The sequence below is a fragment of the Ambystoma mexicanum genome, chromosome 13 (assembly GCF_040938575.1).
Source record: "Ambystoma mexicanum isolate Mex_15411 chromosome 13, UKY_AmexF1_1, whole genome shotgun sequence".
NCBI classification, from domain to species: Eukaryota; Metazoa; Chordata; class Amphibia; order Caudata; family Ambystomatidae; genus Ambystoma; species Ambystoma mexicanum.
The window spans coordinates 208,263,481-208,286,395 of NC_090938.1; the positions used below are offsets into that span (position 1 = coordinate 208,263,481).

A 22,915-nucleotide genomic window follows, 5' to 3' on the forward strand; every position below is an offset into this window, starting at 1 on the left:
CAGATTCTATGAGGGCAAAAGATAAGATTTTCCCCGTTGTTCAAGAAGTCCAATTGAGCCAGTCGAGCGCGTGTAGACAGCACCCCCTTCCCTAACCAATCGTCCAGGTACAGAAAGACCCCCTCCAAAAGCAGCAAAGCCACCAATGGAGCCAATACTTCTATTAACACCCTTGGGGATGACCGCAGACCAAACGGGTGAGCCAAGGAATGAAAGTAGATGCCTACCACACTGCAAATTGCAAGCACTGATGATGTGACTTCTGACCCGGAAATTGAAGTTTGTATCCTGCGGGCCTATGAAGGCCAGAAAGTTCCCTCTTCGCATCAGAGGAATAATCCTGAGTCTACATGTTGAAGCAAAGTTTGGCCACAAATGTGTTAAGCCTCCTCAAATCCATCACCAAGTGGAATTTGTCCAAGTCCTTTGGGACAAGAAAGATGATTGAAGAGAACCCCTGGCCCATAAAGGTCCTGGGCACTCTCTGTGCGGCTTCTTGGCCAGCAGTTCCTTGTCCCCCTTCCTCCACTGCCAATCTCTTTAGACTGTGTCTGGGCCAATGTGCTATAACGGATCCTGACAGCGTGGGAAGAGCCACCAAGTCGATTTTGCGCTACTCGATGGGCCTTGGGATCGGATTGCCAAAGGCCACAGAAATATTGCAGTCATCCTGACACCGGCCGCTTCTAATCATTAGGACTTCTGCCCCTCCTGCTGATTATCAAATATGGAGGACTTCCAATTCACCTTCTCCCTGTCTGTAGCTGAAGAGACAGACGAAGACCCAGGCCCACCAGGCATGAGAAACCCATTAAACAACAAGAAATTGAGGGCCCTCATAACAATTACATAGATTGGAACATATATTCTGTGTGGCGTTAACCACCAATCCGATACATTTGATGGCTCACAGAAGTGAACCAATGCTTCATTATTTATTTCATATTCATTCTTTTTAAAATGTGAAACATAATATAGAATGAATACAACATTTTAGACATTCTACCATATATTCACCTCAATCACACCACATCACAAAAAACATCCAAGGTCAAGTGCATGTAAATTACAAACTGTAAACATATAGAATGGTGATAATGAGTTCCCACCTAGCCCCACCCTTTTATTCACTGTGCGCGACTCCTCTGTAACACATGGAGTTACAGTATATTGACAACTACATTCAACATAATAAAACACAACCAGAATTAAGAACAATCACAGAAAAATCCATATTTTGAACTGCCAACTCAAATTTCGGCCAACAGTGTGGATAGTTTTGTTTTAAACACACAGCCTTCGTCAGGACAAATTAAAATGTGCTGGTGGACGGAACATTAATGTCACATGAACGAGCAATTCAGCTGTTCATATCCTTCTAAGCATCTGACAGGTGCTCAGGCGAAGCAAACTCCCCTGACTCCCTGTGCAGAGGCACCACAGGCAATATTGGAAAAGCCCAACACCAGCAGGTTAGGCAATCAGAAGAGTTGAAAAAGGTACATACTTTTGACATCTTTTTAACCATCTCAGTTTAGTGGATCCTAATGTTGAAGCTGGAAAAGAACACTGTCACTCCATGAATTCAATTGCGCGTTTCCCTCTGTTGCAGGGCCAAGCTCTGTCGCCTGGTCATCACAGCATGGCCCTGTGTCATTGTTTCAGGCCCTATAGCTACAGCTCTGCCTGTGATTTGTTCACAGTTTACGTCTGTTTGGGGGCTGTGTGACCTGACATGTTGCTGGTGCGGTTTAGCAAACAGTCACCATCAGCCAGGTGGCGTGGGCAGGAGCCCCCACCCTCCACAGCCCAGGATCAGCTCATCTGAGCTGCTGCACCGTGCCACGAGGCACGAAGAGGATCACAGCCCAGTCAGGCCCCCACGAGCCCCCACCAGCACCCCTGTGCTGCCCACCCCTCCTAGAGCAACATTTCACCACCCCATCGGCCATCCCTCACCTAGAAGCGGCCCGGGTCGCGCTCCAGCAACGCGTCGACATCGAAGAAAAAAACCAAAATGTCGGGCGCGATGCGGCGCCAGAGCGAGGCTCAGCATCCTGGTTGCTAAGCAACCGTGCTTCGTAGCACACAACATCCGCCGGCAGGCGGAAGAGCCGGCCACCTTCAAAGGCCATTCTAAGGCCCTGTTTGCCCCTCTGCATTCAGTCACCATCAGCCAGGTGGCGTGGGCAGGAGCCCCCACCCTCCACAGCCCAGGATCAGCTCATCTGAGCTGCTGCACCGTGCCACGAGGCACGAAGAGGATCACAGCCCAGTCAGGCCCCCACGAGCCCCCACCAGCACCCCTGTGCTGCCCACCCCTCCTAGAGCAACATTTCACCACCCCATCGGCCACCCCTCACCTAGAAGCGGCCCGGGTCGCGCTCCAGCAACGCGCCGACATCGAAGAAAAAAAACAAAATGTCGGGCGCGATGCGGCGCCAGAGCGAGGCTCAGCATCCTGGTTGCTAAGCAACCGTGCTTCGTAGCACACAACATCCGCCGGCAGGCGGAAGAGCCGGCCACCTTCAAAGGCCATTCTAAGGCCCTGTTTGCCCCTGTTCGCCGCGTACGGCGTGTGGCGAGTTCCCACGATATACATTTATGACCTTCTGGTGCCCCTGGACATTACATGCTTACACGGTTGGAACGCTGCCGATGAGCAGGAGCTCACCTCATGAGGCCCGACACCGCAGGAGTAGCGGACCTGGCAAGGAAACCTTCCGGGATCAGATACCTGGTAAGCGCTGCCACATTGCGCTATTTTTTTTATTTCTGTTCGTGCTGGTCATCCAGCTTTGAATCTGCTTCATTACGGCACAAATGCAGACAAGTGCTCCGAGTTGCCCCATTAAGGCCCTAGGCAACGTGCACATGCATGCGCCTTGTACTCTCCTGTGACAATCAATACCCGTCAGTTAACTGTGTCACTCTCATGCTCATTGCCTTACTCTGCACCCACCTTGCCACCCTCTTGCCGTTATGCAGGACCTCGGATTTTGCGCTCTGATGCAAATGAACTCACTATGAGAGTTCAGCACATGTGTGCCCTATTGGGTATTCGCACTCTAATGCTTTGATGTACTCCAGCCAACATGCGACCCCAATGCATGTGAGTTGTGTTGTGCCCCATGGTCGCCTACTGACCACATTTGAACTGTGTTGTGCCTTATGGTCGCCTACTGACCACATTTGAACTGTGTTGTGCCTTATGGTCGCCTACTGACCACATTTGAACTGTGTTGTGCCTTATGGTCGCCTACTGACCACATTTGAACTGTGTTGTGCCTTATGGTCGCCTACTGACCACATTTGAACTGTGTTGTGCCTTATGGTTGCCTCCAGACCGCATCTGATTTGCTGTGTGCCTACCTTATGTCACCAATGCCACATACTCGCCAATCTCCTGCAAGCCGCCCCTGCTACAGCATGCTATCCTGCCTCATCGCAATCATGTTCCCCTTTTGTGTCATGCAAAGTAACATACCTTGTAATGGCAATAGCTACACATCCCATAAAAATGGTCTAGCCAGGCCGGCCTGCCCAAGACATTACCCTATCATATGCCCCACACCATTCTTGCCTACCACTCCTGCCTTCCTCCCAGTCTCACAATCCGCCTCTCCGAACCATTACCACACATACTTTTCTGATGTTCCGGCTACCAAGCACCTAGATACCTCCAAGCGGAACCCTACCAATATAAGTACTTCAAGCCCCACCTTTGGCCCCAGTACCTCCACAACTGCTGACCTTACTGTCTCTCGAACCACCACCCTCACCCCTATTGATCAGAACAAGAGACTTGGTGCCAGAACCCACCATAAGACTAGCATACCCCTAGCTAAGCGACCCAATAAGACTATCAATCACACTGCAATACCTAGCAATTCCACCCTTTCCATTCCTAAAGGAGCTCTTCTAAATGTTAGATCACTAGTCGCCCACTCCATAGAAGTAGCCGACATTATTCTAACTAACAACTTGGACTTCCTTGCTGTTACCGAAACCTGGTTGCATGATGCTGCAGGTCCATCTCTCACCCTAGCTATACCGGACAACTATACCATCCTCAGAGCAGATAGACCCAACGCACGAGGAGGCGGTGTAGCTATCATTTTCAAGTCCTCGCTTAATATTAGACTAGCCTCGTCTCCTCCACTTAAATCATGTGAACATCTCACATTCAAATTACAAACGTCCCCTAAGAGCACTATTACGATGCATTTAATTTACAGACCCCCGGGCCCACCAGGCTCATTTGAGGAAGACACCACCTCACTAGTTGCCGAAAGTTCGAAACTTTCAGCACAAATGATTATACTTGGAGACTTCAATCTTGGGTTTAATGACCCCCTCGACACCCCAGCCACTGCCCTGGCCACAGCATTAGAGGAGCATGGCCTCCAACAATTCTGCTCCAAACCTACCCACTCGAAGGGTAGAATCCTCGATTGGGTAACCGCCCTTAACTGCAACATTACCATGAAGGATCCCATACAGCTCGTATGAACTGATCATCATTTCCTCCCATTTGACATTAACACTAGTAACCTAGTGCATAACAAACCTGTTACTGCACCAGCCTGTCTAACTAGGAAAAAGAGTAACATCACAGCGGAAGCCTTAATACCCTTGGTGACCCCTATTCTGAACGCACTACCAGCCACAACTGACCTGAACCAACTGGTCAACGTCTATAATGATTCCATGGCCAAAGCAGTTGACACTATTGCCCCACTAAAAATGCGCAAAGGGAAACCAAAAGCGCACCTGAATACATGGTACACCCCAGAACTTAAACTCCTCCGGCAACAAAAAAGTAAACTTGAAGCACTATGGAAATCAGCGCCCTCAGCAATTAACAAAACGAATCTCACTAATATCTCCACTCTCTACAAAAATGAGATTATACGCGCAAAGAAAGAATCGCTCAACTCCAGGATCGTGCAGGCAAGTTCCAGCTCAAAGGAGCTCTTTAACATCCTAAAGGAATTAGAAAACCCCATTCCTCCCACGGATAGCTGCACTAAAGATAAACCATGGTGCACAGGGATCCAGAATGCCCTTGTTAACAAAATGTCAGGGCTCCAGTCTAAAATTGACAATAAACAACAACAACTCACTTATGATTCGACTTCCAGCCCCACCCCTCCCCCCCTACAGCCACCAGCCCAGGGTTTACCTTCAAAAAGGTATCCATACCCGAAGTACAAAAAATTATAGCATCATTGAAACCCTCGAACTGCAAGGGGGACAGCTGTCCCGCACAGATCATAAAAGATGCTGCAAGGGATCTCTCCCCGTTAATTACAAAATTAATAAACCTGTCATTCTCTGATAACTCGGTACCCAGCAATCTGAAACAATCCTGGGTCCTACCACTACTAAAAAAAACTACCCTCGACCCAGATATACCCACGAATTACAGACCCATCACCACTGTCCCATTCTTACTAAAAATTCTTGATAGAGTGGCCTATCTACAAATCCAGGATCACCTCGAGACTAACCATTTACTAGGAATTCGCCAGTCCGGCTTTCGTCCACTACACGGGACAGAAACGGCCCTGGTTGATCTCAAGTGCCAGATAGACGACCTCAAAGATAAAGGTAAAGCTGGCATCCTTCTTCTTCTTGACCTATCCGCTGCCTTTGATCTGGTTGATCACAAAATCCTGTGCAACCATCTGTCATTGGCAGTACACTTCTCCCACTCCGCAATTTCATGGATCCAATCCTTCCTGGACAATAGGACCATGCGGGTCTTCTCACCCCTAGCAGCTGCCGACCCTATCCCTATTACTTGTGGTGTCCCACAAGGATCTTGTGTATCACCTACTTTGTATAACATTTTTACAAAGCCCCTATTCGACAAGTTGGACCATCTGGGTGTCACCTACACCAACTACGCAGATGACACCCAGATACTCCTCACCTTATCCGGCAACTATAATTCGGACGCCATTTTGATCAATGAAGTCTTCTCCATCATTCAGGCATGGATGGCCACACATGGCCTCTGCCTGAATGATGACAAGACTGAACTGCTCTTTGTCGGCTCACCCAACACCATTCGGAAACTTAGTCCCAGCTACACTAGCTTTACCATTGACGGCAACACCATCCCTATCGCCAAGAGTGTAAAAACCCTTGGTTTTTACCTCGACACGAATACTAATCTAGCCAAACAAATTAATATGACTGCCTCAGCCACGGCCTACACGGGCAAACTAATCAGGGCCTGTAGACCGCTGATTTCCCCTAACAACTGCCTCACCTTAGCCAGAGCACTTATACAATCTAAACTAGATTACTGCAATAGTCTCTATGTAGGTGCCAATAAAACGGTAATTAATAAATTGCAAGTTCTACAAAATAATGCACTCCGTGCCGCCCTGAATATTCCCAGAAGAGAACATATTTCGGCTACCAGAATTGCATGCAAATGGCTCTCCATCCAACAAAAAATAGATCTAAAAACCATCTGCCTCACCTATAAAGCACTCAACGGCCTTGCCCCTCCCTATCTCACTAACAAATTTACACTAAGACAGAACACTAGAACAACTAGATCCTCTAATACACTACAACTGACTGTGCCCAAATTCTCCCTCAAAAGAGCTGGTGGTTCCAGCTTCCCAGCTCTGGCTTCACAACTTTGGAATACCATTCCACTGGATATCAAATCTACACCCACCTTCCAGCCTTTCAGAACTAAGGTCATCACCTGGTTACTCAACAATTAACCTACCATGATTGAATGCATACCCTCTGCAAGAATGTATTTTGCACTATGTCAGAATATTATTGTCTATGCACTAATTGCTATCTTGTCAAGTATACCTTTGCTTCATCACTGTACAATTGTGCCCTACCTTGCCTGTAACTCGAAGCTTAAGCGCCCATATACCCTTGGGTCAGGTGCGCTATACAAATTAATAAACAAACAAACAAACAAACAAACTACCCTAGCCATCTCAGCATGGACCCGGAAACAATATGGTCAATACCATCGCCAGCAGAGGGGTGGTTCCTCGTCCCGCTTGCACGCGCTCCAGCGGTTCTTGAGGATGCGTGCCTGTGGCCGAGAAACCCAGACTGCTGAAAATGAGTGGATGTCCTAGTCTTACTTTTGAGCTTGTCAGTTTGCTCTCTAACTTAAAGACTTCTCTGCCTAAAAGACCTTGTGAACCTCATCTTCCAGCAGGTCCCCAAACAACTTTGCCCCCTCAAACGGATGTTTCAATATGCATTCATAGTGCCAGTCTCTGATAAGCGAAAGCCACCTACCAGACACAACAGCTCCAAGAGTCATTGCCACAGCCTGCACACTATCAAAGGGAAGGTCGGACAAGAATTGCAGTTGAAGATGCATTTCCTCCAAAACGGTTGCTGTGATGAATCAAGGGAATTAGTCCCTTCTCTCCAAGGGGAAGTCCCCCTGTGAGGGTATGGAGGTGAGCCCGCTTCGCAACACCCTCCCTAGGGGTCGAGGCAAGTGGGGCCTCCCCGGGAGAGTCTCCCCCTTAGGGGAAAAGGACTCTGGTTCCAAAGAGGAACACCGTAGAGCTGAATATATTGTGGCCTACATGGGATGTTCTCAAAACCCAGAACCTTTTGAATAACAAGACTGGGATGAAGAACTCATAATTGATGAGTCTCTTACAGAAAAATGAACATATCTCTTTAAATTGAGTTCGCTAATTTACGGGGACGAGTATGTTAAATAAAGCGAGGGGGATAGGCGAGGAACAATATGCAGGCACGGGAAGGCCCTGCACTGTGTAACACCTGGAGGAGGCAGAGCTAGCAAAAACCAGGAAGCCTGCAAGTTTGAAACTCGCTTGATACAGCAGACTGGGACACCAGAGCCACGGCATAACCTCAGCACAAGAAATCAGCAGGACTGGAGCCCGGAGAAAGAGACTGGGACACCAGAGCCACGGCACAACCCCAGCACGAGAAACTAGCATGGCAACAGCCCAGAGCAAGAGACTGGGACGCCGTAGCCACGGTGCAACTCCAGCACGAGAACCCAGCAGGCCAGGAGCCCAAAGAAAAGATGGCAAGACCATGGAAGCCTCGTGGAGAACAGCCGGTCCGAGAACCGTTGCAGATACCACTGTGCATAGTAAACCACAGGGGTCCGGCTCCTCGTCGGAAGACCAGGACACTGAAGAAAGGAGAGAAGCTGCAATGGGGAAGACGCTGAGAAAGAGAAGGTGACGGTGGTCCTAAACCAGAGAGAGGGTCTCAGAGGAACGCAACTCCTGAGCACGTTCTCCTTCACAACAGAAGTTAACAGGGAGAACAGGAACAATGTCACGTTGAGAAGGGATCATTATACCGTTCAATCAACTTGTCTCAGTGGAAGTCATGAGACAAACTTACCACTGAAGCAGATGAACTTGAATTATTGGGATACTAAATAAAGAAGTTTTGAGAATCTGAATAATAAGAGAAGATCAATGAAGAATAATACCCTGGGAAAAGAGGAAACTGGATATTTTGTTGTAAAAAAAGGACACAATATTAAAAAAAGGCGAGAGTATTACGAGTCAGAGTTCAGTTGAACTGGACCTTTGAACAGAGTGCATGACCCAATAGGCCAAAGTAAGTTGAGTTATAATTGGCCAGCAGGGGGAAAGACTATCTGAATAATACTTCCTTCCAAGAATCTGCTGGAAACAGTCAAATTATTGAGCTTGAAGGAGATCCCCATAAAGAGCTTCCAAGAAGAAACCAAGAGCACATTAAAAGAACTACAGAGACTGATCCAAGGAATCACGAAAAACTATTTAAAGATTATACACTGAAAAAGAACCCTATAGACTGGTACTAGAGGTGCCCTCAGGAGAAGGGAGTCATTATCCAAATATAACTGAGTTTACATAGTGGTGTGGTGAGTTAGGGTAGGTTTGGACAGCAGACATATGCTTTTGGGACATTCATGACTGACGGGCAAGCACCTTAGTTAGTAACTTAGGCAGGTACCAACCATAATGATAGGGAACGTTAGGTTGTATACACTTTCTTTAATCATTCTAGTAAACCATGTCCTTAAAGTGCCTACTTCCTTCTTCTGACTCAAAATAGCGCCCAAGGAGCTCCCTCCATGATTGTCAAGAACAGCTTCTGAAAAAGCCCCAAAACTCTCTGTGCAGCACAAGAAGCACAGGTATTAGTTCTTAGAGCCTAATATGCCCCAGCATAGAATTTCTTAAAAGCTGCCTCCACCTTCCAGTCCACAGGATAAGGCACTGATGCTTCTTCTGCACCCATGGAAAGACTACCCACCAAACTGGACAAATGGGATAATTACCCACCACCTTCCACTTCAAAGGGTACAGTTTGGACATAAACTATGGCCTACCTATCGCTCAGGGTCCTTAAAATCCAACAACACCTCATATCAGTTATAAAAAGCAACTCCAAATTGGGAAATTGCCTATCGCTAGGTTTTCCCCCCAGACCTAGGAACTTCCAGAGGGGGTAAACTCCTGCCATCTGAATCAACAGGTTACCGGGCGCATCGCCAGATATTTGCTTCTGGGTCTGCAGCGCTCTTCTGAATAATCAGACCAGCTGAGTGAACAAGAATCAGAAGAGGATGACTAAGAAAAGGCACAGCCACGCACCTGGATCTCCATCCATGCCATTGAGCTACCTTGAAAAGTAATATGTTTTCCTAAAGGAAAATGTTTTCCTTCATTTCTCTCTCTTTCTGTGTTGAAATTTCACTCCCAGGAGCTTCAGATTGGTGGCACGTATGTTGCCAGAGCTCAGCAGCGAGGGAAAGAAAAACATTAACTGAAGTTGAGTGGAAAAAATGAGGTATTTGTGGGGACATCACGTGATCGCGGGAGCGTGTTCTCGCGAGATCTCGATGCACGGGATCTCGCGAGCCCACGCTCCGCGGGAAAACGTTCCCGCTTCACAGTTGGCGCCCTGCCAGCGAGAGCGGTCGCACAGGAGCGCTGCTCCTGATTTCACAGAAAGGAGAATCATCTCCAGGACCATCTCTACAGCTCATAGGGCATAACACCACAGCCAATGGAGGTTTCATGGGGGCCCTATGAGTTTACAGCGTGCCACCGGTGAGCACAATCCTTCCACAGTGAAGTAACTGGGGAAGCACAGGACCTGGTCAGTTCAACAGTGAGTAAGCGCCCCGCGCCACCAGTCCACCTTAAGACATTCTCCCTTGTTCTCAGTCAATAAAGACTGTTAGAAACCCTATTGCGTCCTGTCATCCATTCAGGCCACAACATAACTGGCGACGAGGATACCTGAAGTCCCACGGACCCACCATGCAAGGCGCCACGCCACCCCCTGCGTTTCTACCCCTGCCAGGGACTCCGGCGATTCCGTGGATGCAATGGGAACCCCTTTTTTCCACCTACTTGGAAGCGGTGGGCGGCACGCGATATGCCCCCATCAGGAAGAGGGCGATGCTGTTGAATGCGCTAGGGGTTGAAGGTCAACGTATCTTTGCAGGCCTTAAAGAAATACCGGCGGCCGACGAAGACGCCGATGACGACGACGTGTACAAAGAAGCCACGCGTCGCATCATGAAGAGGTTCACCAATAAGGAGAATATTGTACTGCATAGGTTGAGATTCTACACTCGCAAACAGGAAGGGAGCGAAACCGTGGATGACTACATCACCAGGATGAGGGAACTCGCTTCTCTGTGCGCCTTCGGAGAAAATGCAGAACAGGTCATCTGCGACATGCTCGTCGTCCACACCAACTCTAGGAAAGTGCAGGACAAATTCATCCAGGAGAAGGAGGTCACCCTCGACAAAGCCATCCAGATTGCCAGGGCGGAGGAAGAAACCTCCAGCAGACGCAAGGAGGCGGGAAGTCACCTGCCTGTGCCCGAAATGGCGGCGCTACAATGGAGAGGTCGCAGAGACAAGCAATCCCGCGACGGCCCCAAGGACAAAAGTCCCAGGAAAAAGGAGGCACTGAAATGCTACAGATGCGCCAGTCTCAAGCACATGGCGAACGACCGCGACTGTCCCGCCAGGAATAAAGAATGCTCCAAGTGCGGACGCATTGGCCACGTGGCTCCAGCATGCATGTGGCGGGAGAAAACCGTGTCCCGTGTCGACGGTGACTGCACCTCCACCGATGAGGATGAACTGCTGGACAGACCCATGGTTGTCATGGTCAATGCCCCCCATGCCAGGAGGGAAAAGCCCCACTGCACCATTAAAGTGGACGGAATGGAAACGCGCGTCATGGCTGATTCGGGATCCGACCTCACCATTCTGCCCATCGACACGTACAAGGAGATGATGGGACAAGAAAGAGTGGAGATTAGATCCACCAGGCAAAAACCCACCGTGTTTGGAGGGGCAACGGTCGACCTGTTGGGCTACGTCAAGGCCCGCATCGATTTCAAGGGGAGGTCTACCACCACCAAGGTGTATTTTTCCCCCAAAGGTCCTGCCGTGCTGGGGTGGGATGACCAACACAAACTCAGCATGAAACTAGATCCCAGCACTCCGGAACAGGTGCTCATGATCTCGTCAGGAGCAGCGCAAAACTATAAGGAGATCTTTCCAAACCTGTTCTCCGAGAGACCGGGAAAAGTGAGAAACTTCGTACACAAAATTCGACTAAAACCCAACGCCACCCCAGTCAAGCACAAAGTAAGGGCGGTGCCTGCCACCGCAAGACCAGCTTTGGACGCTCACCTGAGGAAGATGGTCGAGGAAGGAACCATCGAAACCGTGGAATCCTCGCAATGGCTGAGTCCGGTGGTACTAGTTAAGAAGAAGTCCAGCAACGACCTCAGGATCTGCATCGACCTGAGAAGCCTGAACTTGGAGGTGATCACGGATAGCTTTCCGCTCCCCAGCATCAACGAGATTGTCCTCATGATGAAAGAGGCGGCCATTTTCTCGAAGCTGGACATGCGGGATGCCTATCACCAGATCCCCCTACACAAGTCCTCCCGCCCCCTGACGGCGTTCATCACTCCTTTTGGCACCTTCCAATACACCCGCATGCCTTTCGGGTTATCGTCCGCAGCATCCGCATTCCAGAGGATGATGAACTCCCTATTGGAAGGCCTCACCAATGTCTCATTCTTCCAAGACGACATTCTGGTATACGCCAAGGACAGCGAGACCCATGACAAGGCGCTCAAGTCAGTCCTAACCAGGCTTCAGGAGGAAGGCATTCGCCTACGCCATGAAAAGTGTGTCTTCGGGGTGAACAAAGTAGAGTATCTTGGGTACTGCATCTCGAGTGATGGGGTGAGCCCCAAAAGGAACCTCATGGAGGCCATTACTGAGGCGCCGGCGCCGATGTCTAAAGAGGAACTGCGCTCATTCTTAGGCCTAGCTGAGTACTATGCCAAATTCGTCCCCAGGTTCTCTGAGACCACGTCTCCCATGAGGGAGCTTCTGAAGAAGGGGGCAGCGTACTCTTGGGGCCCAGAACAAGATGAGGCCTTCGGCGAAATCAAGAATAGGATTCTACACGCGCCGTGCCTTAAACCATACAACCCTGAATGGGACACCTACATCACCACTGACGCCAGCGCATACGGCCTAGGGGCCACCTTGACCCAGAAAAAGGGCGACACAGAGAACATTGTGGCGTTTGCATCCAAGGCATTATCCTCATCCGAGAAGAATTACTCTACGGTAGAGAAAGAGATGTTGGCATGCGCTTGGGCCGTCGACTACTTCAGATCATACGTATGGGGGACAAGATTCAAGTTGATCACCGATCACAAGCCGCTAATCCACATGTTGAGCCCGGGCGGCACCAGGACGGCCACCCCCAGACTGGCCAGGATCGCCGCGAAGCTCCAAGAGTACACCTACGAGATACAACACATTGCGGGCTGGAAAAACGCACAAGCGGACTGCATGTCCAGGCTCCTCAACCAAAGCGCCCCCGGCACCACATTCCTGGAAGACGAATGTGTCGTTGCGTCCATCGGCGACCTGAGGAACGTCGAGTACATGGAAATGAGCGAGCGCCACTGGCAAGAAGAGTTCGAGCAGGACCTCGCTCTAAGGCACGTAAGCACCTGGGTTCGAAATGGATGGCCCAACGAGAGAGCGATCCCTGAAGGCCTTCGCCCCTACTGGAAGGTGAATGAGGAAATTACCGCCATGAACGGTCTCATTCTCAGAGGTGATCAAATCATCCCACCCAGCGGAATCCGTAAAGTCATACTGTGCAGAGCACACTCGGGCCACTTAGGGTGCAACATGACCAGAAGAAGGATACGCGACGCATACTGGTGGCCAGGTATGGACCAGGACGTTCGGCAGATGGTCGACAGGTGCCACGAATGCTCCAACAGCGACAAGCGCCTAGCCGTGAGGCAAGCCCCCATGCTGCCCACCGAAGTCCCCAAAGGGGTGTGGCGAAAATTGGGGCTGGATTTCATAGGGCCGCTGGACAACATGCCCCCTGAGCACAGATACGGGATAGTTTTGGTCGACTACTTTTCCAAATGGGTGGAAGCTGACTTCACCCCGGACATCACTACGGGAACAGTCATTGAAACTCTCACCGCCATATTTCAGCGGGAGGGCCTGCCCGAAGAACTCGTCACGGACAACGGAGTCCAACTAGTATCCAGGGAAATGGAAAAATTTCTCAAGCTTAACAACATCAAACAGCGGAAAGCGAGTCTATACCACCCACAGGCAAATGGCCTAGTCGAGCGGGCCAACCGCTTCATCAAAGGGGCGCTGCAACTGGCCCACGCCTCGGGCCTAGACCCATACAAGACGGTCAAAGAAGCCGTAGCGGCTCACCGTCTCACCCCCAATGCCGTCACAAGTGTTTCTCCGTTCCATCTGCTGAGGGGGAGAAGGGCGGCATCCTCACTGGTACCACCATGGCTTCAGCAAGTGAGGGCCGACGAAGACGTCGACATGGCTGACGTAACGTGCCGCATGCAGCGCAACAAAGAAGCAATGAAAGCACAGGGGGACTTGCGCCGAGCCGCTCGACACACACAAGTCAACAAAGGGGATCTGGTGAAGATACGACTTCCCCACAAGGACACCATCACAGGTTCCAAATACAGCAGTCCCATAGAAGTCATGGAGAGAGGGACAAACCACATCCGCACCAGCGATGGCAGGAGATGGAATCTAGAGAGGGTAGCCATGTACCGCAGGAAAGATGATACTGTACACTCCCCTGGAGACACTGGAGGAGATCAGGTCTGCCAAGAGCCATACGAGAACCATCATCTCCCGAGTGGAGACATCGTAGAGCCGCAACATCGCAACGATCTCGCAAGCTCCCTTTTCCCAACCACACCCAGGGGATCACAGCAAGGAGCTGGGCAAAGAGATCCCGATTCACCAGCACCCTCACAAGGACACTTCATCGATCCCGCTACATACCCGGATCCTGGCAGGCCCCAGAGAGAGAGAAGGAAGCCCGGGAAATATGCGGACTTCATCATGGAGTGACCTCCCATTCCTTTTTCCAGCAGAGGAGGTGTGTGGGGACATCACGTGATCGCGGGAGCGTGTTCTCGCGAGATCTCGATGCACGGGATCTCGCGAGCCCACGCTCCGCGGGAAAACGTTCCCGCTTCACAGTTGGCGCCCTGCCAGCGAGAGCGGTCGCACAGGAGCGCTGCTCCTGATTTCACAGAAAGGAGAATCATCTCCAGGACCATCTCTACAGCTCATAGGGCATAACACCACAGCCAATGGAGGCTTCATGGGGGCCCTATGAGTTTACAGCGTGCCACCGGTGAGCACAATCCTTCCACAGTGAAGTAACTGGGGAAGCACAGGACCTGGTCAGTTCAACAGTGAGTAAGCGCCCCGCGCCACCAGTCCACCTTAAGACATTCTCCCTTGTTCTCAGTCAATAAAGACTGTTAGAAACCCTATTGCGTCCTGTCATCCATTCAGGCCACAACAGTATTATACCTCCTAGGATAGGGGCATTGCATTTTTAATTTGGTAGACGTTTCATGTCGGTGGAGGCTGGGTATCAAACGTAAGTACTGGCAGGAGGGTAGAGGGGCGTCGAGGTAATGGCGGATGCACAGATATGCCGGAGAGCAAATCAAATACCTAGGAAGTATCTAAGAACAACCAATTAACTGTTTTTGGTGTTGCCATGGAAAGTCATGACCCGACAGATTCTTTCTCCTTCTGGCACACACTTCTGCAAAGCCAAAGACAGGAATTAGTTTTCAGCAGGCTAGATGCCGAAGATAGAACACCGATGCAATGCAAACTGTTTTCATGTGTAAGCTGTAGCCACTGCTGCTGCTGGTGCTGTCTCTGCCGTTACTGCCCCGGAAGAAACTATTGCGTAACATCCTCTTTCCACATAGTGGAAAAAAGACTAGAGATTGTGGTTAAGAACAGACGGACTTCCTGCTTCTTCTCATTCTGCCACCGCCTGGCAGATGAGACATAATAATAATGGCATAATATAAAAAATAAAACACAAAACAAAGGGGCTGCATATCTGTGTTGTCGAATGCTCTCCATCGCGATGTCCGGACAGTTTCCGACCCTTACGTACGAATCGGCATCTATCCAGTCCCTGCCTGCAGGAAACGAGCAGGGAAATATTTCTACTTCTGCTCGGGTAGGAAAATGTTCTTCGTTCATAGAAATATATTGAATACTGCTGCGATCTCTGTCACGGGGCCGACCGGCTACTACGTGTCTTTTCCCCAACCCTCCCGATTTGGGCGGGAGACTCCCTATTTTTTCATCAAAAATGTTGCTCATTTTGACTTTCTCGCTCCTAAAATATTTGTAACCTCAATTCAATCCAATGGGAACATTTCCTTCTCCCGATTTCTGTAACAAAATCTCCCTCCCAGCTGTGGCAAAATGTTGGCATGTATGGAGCTCACCCTGGCAATTTTCGTCATCTCTGTCAACAGATGGTCATGTGTATGTTTTACATTTATATGCTACGAGAGGGGCCTACTTTCCAACCAAAAGCTGGTGAATTTGGGAATCTGACGATACACTAACAATTCCCTTAAGATATGAATCTACTTTAGTTACTGTAATTAGGTAAAATTACACTGAATGTTAATGTAAGCACAGTGACAGTATGTCAGGGCCCATTTCGATGTGGTTTTTGGAGGCCGCCTTGCCTACAGTTAGGGGAAACAGTCCTAGGGACTCGTGTGGTGCTCAAGTCATTGTGGGCGCAAAAGAAAGCAGCGAGGATGTTAATGGCTGCAGATTATCTATTAGCAGCCACAAGCCGAAACATTAAGGAGCTCATTTTACTGCTCATGGTAAATTTACTCTAGGCAACCGCATATGTTTGTACTTACGTGCAAACAGGTCCTCCTGTCGGAAATCTCTTTACACCTAATGTTTGCGCTCTGCAATGTGCATATAGTAAATGCCGCTTGCAGTGCCTCAAGTGGGATTAGAAATCCGGGCAGTAGTCTCCATAGGGGGCGTGTCCCACTTAGGCCACGCCCCCATGGAGAGCCCCTCACCTAAGTTTGGGGGTCGCTGGTAATAGAAGTAGAGCTGGCGCGCACTCTTTTTAAACAAAAGGGGTTGGGCGCACCAAAGGTGTGACACCAGTGTGCCCTAGCTCACACAGCAGACAGTCCTTTCATCCAAGAATCCGATCGTAGGCAAAGCTTTAAATACAGGCTCCTTGAATTAAAGGACACCCTACTGATGTCGCTGTAGAATAGGGCTGGACTGTCCAGCTCTCTTTTCGTTTTCGAATTTCATCAAACAGCATGAAACCCCTTGGCTTCATGCTGCTTGATTACTATTTACTCAGAAACAAAAGGAGAGCTGGGCAGTCCAGCCCTCCTCCTGTTTCTGAGTACAGAGACATCAAGCAGCCTGTGTAGCCGAAGCCTGCACGGTTACACAAGCTGCTTGCAGGTGTCAATACTTCCGAAGTGCTGACACCTGCAGGCAGCTTGTGTAACTGCAGTGCTTCGGCTACACAAGCTGCCTGACGGAGGTGTCGGCGTGGCTGGGGCTAGTCTGGGGGTGGGCCCTGAGTCGGGAGCCCTTTTTGGAGACTGCCGGGGCTCAGCACGACCCACCTAAAGCACTACTTAAAGCACTGGCTGCTTGTCATGTTCTCGTGCAGGAAGCGTTTACCATGATTTCCTATGGAATCCTGCTTTTTGGCCGGGGGAAAAAGCAGACCTTTCCATACAAAATCAATGGCATTACATCAGCATGAAAGTCTCATGCTGGTTTACGAGCAAATCACACATTTAATGTCTTGAATTAAAGAAACATGTTGCTGTGTAGTCAGATACCAACATGGCAGCAGCTGCTCGGGGCTCCGGTACATCCCATTTTGGCGCAGGCTGGTTTGGCACGGACGTTTGGCCTTAAGACCCATTTTGGCGCAGGCTGGTTTGGCACGGACGTTTGGCCTTAAAACCCATTTTGGCGCGCCCAGTTCTCAGTGATCTTTTGGTGCCAGCATGTTTGTGTGAGACTCTGGTATGGTACTATTTATTTATATAGCAACTATACACAGGCAAGTGTTTCAAAGCGCTCAAGGAGGGTGGGAACATAGGGAAAAAACAAACAGTCGCACAGAGCCCTTGAAATTCTGAGACGATAATGGTCTTCACAGGCAGAGTAAGTGCGTGAAAATACAATTAACGGTTTGGGGGACAGCAAATATGCCTGGCGGCGATTCTGCTGATTTAACATTGCAATTAAGGGGTGAAGACAGCAGAGACAGACGATCTTCAGGCACAGTGCGTACAGATGGAGCAAGTGCACAGAGGGTTACAGGGAAGGGGAGGATCAAGTGCAGAGAGAGCCACTCTCTTGGTTTAAATTATCAGTGCATTGAGTGAGGGTGGGGTGTAGGACCCTGAGGCAAGTGCGAGAAAGGGCTGGCAGGGGTGCCAGGTACCAGTGAGACTCTGAGATACACCCGGCCGCCAGTCAGCATGCTGTAAGGTAGAGGAGGGAGGGAAAAAACAGAACTGTGTTAGCAGGGTAGAGGGAGAGAGAAGGAGGAGAAGATTAAAGTGTTGAGAAGTTTCCAGATATTAAGGGGATCTGGCTCAAGACGGAGGGCGGCAGGGAGGTTATTCCAGAGGGAGGCACCTGCTGAGGATAAGGATCGCCCTACAAATCTCCTCTTGGAGAACCGGCTCACTCGTAGAAGGTTGGAGGTAGATGAGTGGAGGGCTAGTGAGAGACAGTATTTACGTAGGCAGCGTTGCGGGTAGGCAGGTCCCAGGCCTCAGAAAGCCTTGTGGCCAATGCAAAGGGTCTTGAATTTGATCGTGGCAGCCACAGGGAGCCACTGAAGGGATGTCAGCGCCAGAGATGCGGCCCCTGGGCTTGAGGCCAAGGGTAAGTCTCGCGTGCAGTTCTGGATGAGTTGCAGAGGGCACAGGCCAGAAGAAGGGAGGTTGAGGAAGAGGCTGTTGCAATAGTCCAGCCTGGAGAGAACCAGGCTTTGGAGACAGTGAGCCTCTAGGGGAAAGTGAGAAAAGGTAGAGTACCTCTGAGGAGCTGAAGCTGATAGACTTTTTATAGATGTCTGCCATGTCACAGGAGAAGGAGAGAGTGGAGTCAAAGATGACGCCAAGGTTATTTGCTTCGCAGGAGGGTGCGGGGACAGGGCTAAGGGAGGCCGGCCATAACGAAAGCGGGAGCAGGGGTCCCAATGCGAACAGTCTTAGCGGCGTTGAGCCAGAGGTTGTTTGCAGCACACCAAGACTGAATAGCGGACAGTCAGGTATGAGTGAGGAGGAGGAGGGAGCTGAGGGTAGCCTGAAAGTGGCAATCACACGTGCCAGGGCTGCCATATAGACAGTGAAGAACCAGGGGGATAGGTTAGATCCCTGGGGAACGCCACAGGTTGAGAAAAGTGATAGTCGAGTGAAAGGCTCCGAGTTCCACCTGGGATGGGCAGTCTGAGAGGAAGGATGTTAACCATGCCAGATCCTGATCTGTGATTCCCAGCGTGTCACAGAGACGTGCAATCAGGATGTTGTGGTTAACCATGTCGAAGGCAGAGGAGAGGTCAATGAGAATCAGGATAGAGGGGGGTGTTAGTGTCAAGATTTGAGAGCCGATCCTCATGGGTGTTCAGAAGAGCAGTTTCCATGCCTCTGAATGCTCTGAAGCCAGATGGATGGTTGTGGAAGGAACCAATAGATTCAGGGTGGACGTTCAGCTGAGAGATAGCCAGTTTCTCCAGGAGTTTGCCCAGGAAAGGAGTGATAAAGATAGGGTGGTAGTTTGCCGGAATGGAGGGTTTTTTGAGCAGAGGGTGCACAAGGGAGTACTTCAGGGCAGTTGTGAAAGCTCCAGTGGAAAAGAAAGGATTGCAAATATCAGTCAAGGCTGGGGCGAGGGAGTCAATATTGTCTTTAATGGTTTTGGAGGGGCAGGGGTCCGTCCACCTGTTTGGATGAAGCCTTCATAGATCAGACTTGTCTGGTGACCTCATCCGATGTGACGGGTGAAAGAGAAGAGAGGGTAAGAGGAGGGGGCCAAAGGAGGCTCCGGTGTTGGTGTATGCTGTTGTGTGGAAGATATGGTGGAAAGGATGTCTTGGGTTTTTGTGGTGAAGGGTGCAGCCAGGGCCGAGCTAAGGTCCTGGGTGGGTGTGACAGAGGAAGAGGCTGCTGCAGGATTGGCCAGTTCCTTGCAGACTTGAAAAGTTGGCATTGTTGTTTGATGCTGCCGAGATGCAGGCTTCAATAAAGATTCTTTTCTTGGTACGGATGCAGAGTCGATAATGCCTTTGAAGGAGGCGGCAGGCCAGTTTGTCAGATGGTTCACCCGACGCATTCCATTTCCGCTCAGCTGCCCTACACTTGCGTTTAAGGGCAGCTAGGTCGGAGTCGTACCAAGAATTGCACTTTTTGGAAGGCTTCAGTCTGACCCTCATGACGGGGCAAGAATGTCAAGAGTGTTGGAGATAGAGATTGATGTTAGCGAGGGCTGTGTCAGGGTGGGAGTCAGCCGAAGGAGTGGGAGATGGAGAGTAGGAGGAGGCAAACGCAGCCACTGTCACTTTTTTCATGGGTCTTGTGACTTTGAAGCCAAGTGGCTGTGCAAGACTTATTGCTGCAAGAGGAGAGGATAGCTTCTGGTGTGTTGAGAGAAGAAAGTGGTCAGTCAAGGAGAGGGAGGTAGTGAGAGGTATAGAGAGAGGGATGTCATTAGAGATGAGGGCCTCCAAGGTGTGGCCCGCGGTGTGTGTGGGGCCAGAGGGAAGTATAGAAAGGGCTAGAGAGTTGCATAGGTTGCGGAAAGGACCTCAGGAGTCAGTATCAATATCAATATGTTTAAAAAAAAAAGAATTAAAGAATTGATCAGTTGCAACCGTAGGTCTGCAGGACTGAAAGACAGAAGAGTTAAGCACAAGGCCATAAAGATCTTATTGCTTTCATATGCTCAAGTTACATATATTAACCCAAGTCATTCTGGATACTTTGATTTCCTTTTACTGAAACATGACCTGGGTTGTTCTATATATATATCTTGTGCTTATAAACACAATAAGACGGCAGCATTGCTTTCTTTTTTATTTTATAGAAATAGTGCCATTGTCGCGCCCAATTGGGCACGCTAAAACGGGTCTTGCGGCCAGACGTCTGCACCAAATCGGGCCATGTCGAAATGTCCTGCTCAGACTGGGCTCATTTCAACTGAAAAGTTTGACAGTCTCTGACGACCTCTCTGGTCAGCCTATGCCCTATTGATTTATGCAGTCCTTTGTATGTAAATATGGAGCCACCCAGTGATTGGTGGACCAAATTACATTGAATAATTTCAGCGCTTAGATGCCAGTCTCAGCGATTCGAAGCTTTAAGAGAAGTTATACCATATCAAACAGAAATTTGAACCCAGGACCATTCAAGTGATTATGGACATATAGTAACGTAAACATAAACAAAGGTCCAATATAGTGATTAAAAACAGTTTAAACACAACAGCAGCCTATTGTTTTCACAACCATAGTTAACCCCCCCTCTCCCGCCTTCCCCTTCCACAGTCCCTCTAGGTGCTAAGAGGCATATTTTCGTTCTGAATTGGAGGTAATCATTGTAAACCCCGCCCACAGCCACACTGGAACACAGGACAGTCTAGTGTCCACGTGTCCATATGGTTGCCAATGTCAGGGTAAACAGTGAGTCATCAAGTGATGTCTGAATTAATCCATTTGCACTGATAGGGCCATTGCAGTGCTGGATGGCCCAATGTTGATTCAAAGAGATTGTGTCAATATTAACACCCTGGTACAGTGTACAGAGCAGCTGCTTAACCTCCCAACTGATACAGGCACTTTAGACGGTTGCTCTGTCGCACAGTGCCCCTCTTTCTCCCGCCAACCCTTCCCACACCACCTGCGTTTTTTCAAGGCGTCTCGTCTTAATGGAAAAGAGACTTCTCATTAAGCTGCTTTCCCATTTTGCTATTTCGAGCATTTTGGATGAGGTATTCCTGTTCACTTTGTACGTGAACGTTTGGAAGTGTTTTATCACAAAATAAAATAGTGGTTATTAGTTACCTGCTGCTTGTAACAGGTGCCAATTCCAAAAGCCTTCCCTGTAGGGTGACCAAACGTCCCGGTGTTGCCGGGACTGTCCCAGAATTGGGTGCTCTGCCACCCATTCTCAGGATTATTTTTCCATTGGAAAATGCACAGGTCCTGTTTTTTTGTAGTGGACAACGGAGGGAATGAGTCGCAAAGACGGAGCAGCGCTACGGCAAAACATTTCTTGGAGGAGCGCCGCTCTGTCCCCCAGACCCAGGGGCTAGCACATGACTGTGTCAGATCCCGCGACCCAACTAGCTGACCACTTTCAGAAGAGTCTTCTGAAAGCAGTCTGCTCCTCAAGCGCAGATTGCTCACTGTCTGCTACAGAGCACTGCCCCATCCCCAGGTCCAGGGGCTCGCACAGAAATCTGCCAAGCCGCATTATGCACTAATTGCACGCACAAGTAACCTGCTCTTCAACGAGCTTTCAGTAGATTCCGCTCTGGAGACCACTTACATACGCCCTCAAACAGAGTGTTGGAGCTGTCCAACCTGATATTACTAGGGTGCATATAGTGACCAAGCAAAACAGGAGAGTCCGGTATTTGCTTAAAAGGGTTTCTTTCTGAATCACTATAAAACATGTTTAACATTTAAAATTGTGGACATTATGATTTTCCATAATGCTCTTTATTTTTATGCAAATCGCCAGTATTAGGTTCTGTGAAGAGATACCTGTTATGCAACCTGTCCAGGGCCACGCCCCTTGGCCCCGCCACTTTCTTCACACAGCCCCGCCCCTCCAAAGAGGTGATAGTTCCCCCAGTACATTTGTTACATTTCCAGCACTCGTAGTAGGTCTTCATAGCTGGCAGGCAGGAATGCACCATCTCGCATAGAAGAAGTGCTCCATTTTACGAATTTAGATATTGGTAGTTTGTGATAAATTAATTATGTGTTTCTCCACCAGTGTTAGGACCGTTTTTCTAAAGCCCAATTAAGGGCTTCATAAAACCATATCTGAGACAGTACAAAAACTTTTAGAATGAGGCTGTACCCTCTGAGAACATTTGGTAGGGTAGGCAGAGCAGCCAGGCTTATCCTATGATGGCGAGAGGGCTTTAGATTGGTAGAAAGAAATTGTAGCATACATATGGTCCAAAGAAACACTGAAACACTATGTATTGTAAAAAATAAATGGTTTATTTAAATACAAGTAGGCCAAAATAAATCTTGGCGAAGTCAGTACTACATATCATGTAAGCACAGTTATAAAAACCAACTCAATACTTATGGTTTACAAACCTAAGTATAACCTTATTTGGATTACAATAAACAGTAAAGATGAGTCAAACCTATAACGCATTCAGAATAACATACAGCTATTCTCGGGGAGTAAAACAACAGTTAGTTACTTTTTGAT

The 22,915-nt window shown here is 49.2% G+C and overlaps 1 protein-coding gene and 1 long non-coding RNA gene across 4 annotated transcripts in view; one reads left to right on the forward strand and one right to left on the reverse strand.

Annotated features, from left to right (window-relative positions):
- Window positions 1-16,540, reverse strand: part of LOC138521098 (uncharacterized) — a 109,637-nt gene extending 93,097 nt beyond the window's left edge. The window contains exon 1 of the long non-coding RNA XR_011282934.1: window positions 16,319-16,540. This is a non-coding gene — a long non-coding RNA (uncharacterized lncRNA). The remainder of the gene's footprint in view (window positions 1-16,318) is intronic.
- Window positions 15,362-22,915, forward strand: part of LOC138521097 (zinc finger protein ZFP2-like) — a 120,564-nt gene continuing 113,010 nt past the window's right edge. For all 3 annotated transcript variants that reach the window (XM_069633663.1, XM_069633664.1, XM_069633662.1), the window contains exon 1: window positions 15,362-15,609. The gene's annotated coding sequence lies outside the window, so the exon portion shown is untranslated. The remainder of the gene's footprint in view (window positions 15,610-22,915) is intronic.